This window comes from Salvelinus sp. IW2-2015, unplaced genomic scaffold (assembly GCF_002910315.2).
Source record: "Salvelinus sp. IW2-2015 unplaced genomic scaffold, ASM291031v2 Un_scaffold2434, whole genome shotgun sequence".
Taxonomy (NCBI): Eukaryota; Metazoa; Chordata; class Actinopteri; order Salmoniformes; family Salmonidae; genus Salvelinus; species Salvelinus sp. IW2-2015.
The window spans coordinates 120456-125477 of record NW_019943755.1 but is presented as its reverse complement, the minus strand read 5'-3'; positions in this window follow the sequence as shown (position 1 = coordinate 125477).

The following is a 5022-nucleotide window of genomic DNA, read 5'->3' as shown; positions in this document are numbered from 1 at the left end:
GGAAAACAGGTCAGAACGTGACATAACACCCCCCCTCAAGGTGCGTACTCCGAACGCACCACCAAAAGGCTGGGAGGGTCTGGTGGGCATCTGACCATGGGGTGGCTCAGGCTCTGGGGCAGGGTCCCCACCCACCATAGTCAATCCAGCTTACGTCTCCCCCTTAGAATGACCACCTCTTATTCCCCCACCTAATTTAAGGGGCAAACACCAAGAATAAAGGACAGCTCCGGAACAAGTAGCTCAGGACAGAGAGGTAGCTCAGGACAGAGGGATAGCTCAGGATTGAAGAGTAGCTCAGGATAGAGAGGTAGCTCAGGATAGAGGGGCAACTCCGGACTGAAAGGCAGCTCCGGACAGAGAGACAGCTCTGGACTGAGAGGCAGTTCTGGATGAATGACGGCTCCGGACGCTCATGCAGAGCTGACGGCTCTGGACGCTCATGGCAGGCTGACGGCTCTGGACCGCTCATGGCAGGCTGACGGCTCTGGACGCTCATGCAGGCTGACGGCTCTGGACGCTCTGCAGCTGACGGCTCTGGAGGCTCATGGCAGGCTCGGCTCTCTAGACGCTCATGGCTCGCGGGACGGCTCTGCTGCTCATGGCTCGCTGACGGTTCTGGCTGCTCATGGCTCACTAACGGCTCTGACGCTCAGCTCACTGGCGGCTTCTGGCAGATCCTGTCTGCTGGCGGCCTCGGAGATCCTGTCTGCTGGCGGCTCTGGCAGACCTGTCTGGGTTGGCGGCTCTGGCAGATCCTGTCTGGTTTGCGGCTCTGCAGATCCTGTCTGGTTGCGGCTCTGGCAGATCCTGTTCTGGTTGGCGGCTCTGGCAGATATCCTGATGAAGAACGGCTCAGCGGCTCCTGACTGGACGAACGGCTCTGACGGCTCGGAACAGACGGGCGGCTCTAATGGCTCGGGACAGACGGAATGGCTCAGACGGCGCTGGGCAGACGATGGCTCAGATGGCGCTGGGGAGACGGATGGCTCAGATGGCGCTGGGGAACGGATGGCTCTGGCCGGATAAGGCGCACTTAGACCTGGTGCGTGGTGCGGAAACTGGAGGCACCGGGCTAAGGACACGCACTTTCAGGGCTAGTGCGGGGAGAAGGGACAGGGCACACTGAACTCTCAAAGCGCACTATAGGCTGGTGCGTAGTACGGCACTGGTGGTACCGGGCTAAGGGCACGCACCTCAGGGCGAAGTGCGGGAGAAGAACAGTGTGTACAGGACTCTGGAGACGCCCAGGGTGGCTTAGTGCGTGGGGCCGGAACTGGAGGCCACTGGCTGGAGACACGCACCATACGGAAGAGTACGTGGAGGAGGAACAGGACTCTGAAGACGCACTGGAAGCCTGGTGCGTGTGTAGGCACTGTGGTACTGGGCTGGGCGGGGAGGACGCCGAAATACCGGACCGTGCAGGCGTACTGGCTCCCTTGAGCACCGAGCCTGCCCAACCTTACCCTGGTTGAATACTCCCCGTCGCCCGACAGTGCGGGGAGAGGTGGATAACCCGCACCGGGCTGTGTAGGCGAACCGGGGACACCATGCGGTAAGGCTGGTGCCATGTAAGCCGCCCGAGGAGACGCACTGGAGACCAGACGCGTGAGCCGGCCTCATGACACCTGGCTCAATGCCCAATCTAGCCCTACCATGCGGGGAGTGGAATAACCCGCACCGGCCTATGCACACGTACAGGAGACACCGTGCGCTCTAACTGCGTAACACGGTGTCTGCCCGTACTCCCGCTCTCCACGGTAAGCCTGGAAGTGGGCGCAGGTCTCCTACCTGCCCTTGGCCACTACTCTTAGCCTCCCCCCCCCAAGAAATTTTTGGGGTTTCTTCTCTGGCTTCAGCCACGTCTCCTTGCTGCTCCTCATACACCGCTGTTTGGGCTCTCGCTTGCCTCCATCTCCTCACGAGCGCGGCGATATATTCCCCATGTGCCCAGTGTCCTTTTCCCTCTAATACTTCTCCCAAGTCCATGAGTCCTTGATCTCTTGTGCCGGCTGCTCGAATTTCCGCTGGCTTGGTTCTGGATTGGGGGTGGTTCTGTAACGGCGTTCCTCCTCCTCTCATCGAAGAGGAGGAGCATGGATTGAACCAAAATGCAGCGTTGGAATAAGGACATAATGAATTTATTGAACAATACAAAACGAAACTATACTTGACAAACTAAAAAATACAAACCGAATGTAGGACAGACTTGGACCACGAACTTACATGAAACACGAAAGACGAACGGGACAAGTACTTACTACAAACAAAAACGACGAACGAACGAAACAGTCCCGTATGGTGCAAACATAGACACAGGACACAGGAGACAACCACCACAAACAAACACTGTGAAACTACCTACCTTAATATGATTCTCATCAGAGGAGATGAAAACCACCTGCTCTAATTAAGAACCATATTAGGTACCCATTCACCAACATAGAAACAGAAAACATAGACTGCCCACCCAAACTCACGTCCTGACCAACTAACGACATACAAAAACTAACAGAAAAAACAGGTCAGGAACGTGACAACAATAGAGTACAATAGAATAGAACATAATAGAATATAACACTGGCAGAAGAGAGTAGAACAGAATAGAATAGGACCGAATAGAGTAGAACAGAACAGAATAGAACGAATAGCTACACTGTTTGTATTCGGTCATGTTTCCGGTCGCCTTACCATGATTAAAAGCAGTGGTTCGTGCGCTTTCAGTTTTGCACGAATGCTGCCATCAATTCACGGTTTCTGGTTGGGGAAGGTTTTATTAGTCGCCATGGGTACCACATCACCGATGCACTTGCTAATAAACTCGCTCACCGAGTCAGCGTATACATCAATGTTATGGTCTGAGGCTACCCGGAACATATCCCAGTCCACGTGATCTGAGAGCTTACGACAGGTTCACCTATCAACAATGTGACATAATAATGAGATGCTGACCACAGGTTCACCCATCAACAATTTAGTATTTTTTATTTTATTTAACCTTTACTTAACTAGGCAAGTCGGTTAAGAACAAACTGTTATTTACAATGACGGCGTACCCCGGCCAAACCAGGACGACGCTGGGCCAATTGTGCGCCGCCCCTAAGGGGACTCCCAACTATTATGTGACATAATAAAAATAGGAGTAAATACGTTAAGAATAATACAAATTAGCTCAATGGAATAAAAAATATAGTCAATTTAGCAGAGCAAACAAAAGTGAGGAATTACACAGAAATATACATTGACTATACATTAAAAACACATGAAATACACATTAAATAGCAAAGTTGAGAGGCAGCCTGCAAAATGTATGCCCTACCCAGCGTCGCCATCTTGCAGTGTGTGTGTGTGTGTGTGTGTGTGTGTGTGTGTGTGTGTGTGTGTGTGTGTGTGTGTGTGGTGTGCATTCCTCTGTGTGCGTTACAGCAGGTCTTGCTCCACCCAGACAGTCTTCCTCTGTTCCTCCTGGATTCTGTCTTTCACCACTCTGATGAGGTCATCAGGCCCAGCCCATTCCTCAGGCTCCAGACACGCATAGAGACACGGAACACTCTCCAGCTCTCTCTCTCTGCTCCGACACACTCTGACAAACTCCTCCTCACTGTCCACACGAAGGGGCAGCTTCCTGTTGGAGACAGAAAAGGTACAGATCTAGTTTACCATCTGCTCTGAGAAATAGAGGCCGTCGTGCAAAGGTAAGACTAGTTTACATCTCTCCTGAGAAACATAGACGCGCTGTCGCTGCAAAGAGGTAACAGACTAGTTTTACATCTTGCCTTTTTGTAGAACCTTTATTTTAGCAGGGAGTCCCATTGAGACAAGCCTCTTTTCCAATACAACGTAATAAAACCATATTAAAAGCAATTTAAAAAGCAGACACATTCCTCTACAATGAGGTCCTCCATTCTAAAGAGCGACTGCATTTAAAACAAAAAGCAACAAATCCCGAAGTGTAAATGGGATCCTTTTACCATATTTACCATGTCTTGTTCAGCCACAATTGAAGTACATTTTGAAGCTTAGAAAAGATCAAGCTGAGTGTTGATTGAAGATTCAGAATGTTCGCTAGACAGTTTAGGGATCAGGAGATCATTACTCAGGGGTCATCACCTTTCTAGAGAGGGAGCACATGGCACGCTTCCAGAAACCTGAGTGACTGACCGTTTAGAGATCAGGAGATCATTACTCAGGGGTCAACACCTTTCTAGAGAGGGGAGCACATGGGCAGCTTTCCAGAAACTGATGACTAGACGTTTGAGATCAGAGATCATTACTCAGGGGTCACCACTTTCTAGAGAGGACACATGGGCAGCCTTCAGAAACCTGAGTGACTAGACCGTTTAGAGATAGGAGATCATTACTCAGGGGTCACCACCTTTCTAGAGAGGGAGCACATGGGAGCCTTCCAGAAACCTGAGTGACTAGACCGTTTAGAGATCAGGGATCATTACTCAGTGGTCACCACCTTTTGAGGAGCACATGGGCAGCCTTCCAGAAACCTGTGATTAAATCAGTGTATTTTATATTTCAAATACATTCCAAACTTTCCAAGTTTATTCAGGTACATTCCAATATTCACACTTCTTGTTCAATTTTGTTCATTTGGAAATGTATGTGAATGTAATTGAGATATTTGAAATAGTATTTGAACCCAGGTCTGTTGTGTGCAGGGTAAACACTGTTTGATGGAGGCTGACGTGAGCTGTGTTAAAGACCTGCTGAGGAGAGAGATCTACCCAATCATCATCCACATCAAGATCTGTGACAAAGAAATCAGGAAGCTAAGGTACTCTGACCTCTAACCCTGACCTCTGTCTCCAACAGGAAGCTGCCCCTGCGTGTGACAGTGAGGAGAGTTTGTCAGAGTGGTGTCGGAGCAGAGAAGAGAGAGCTGGAAGTGTTCCTAACCCCTGACCTCTTGTCTCACAGGAAGCTGCCCCTTCGTGTGGACAGTGAGGAGGAGTTTGTCAGAGTGTGTCGGAGCAGAGAGAGAGAGCTGGAGAGTGTTCCTAACCCCTGACC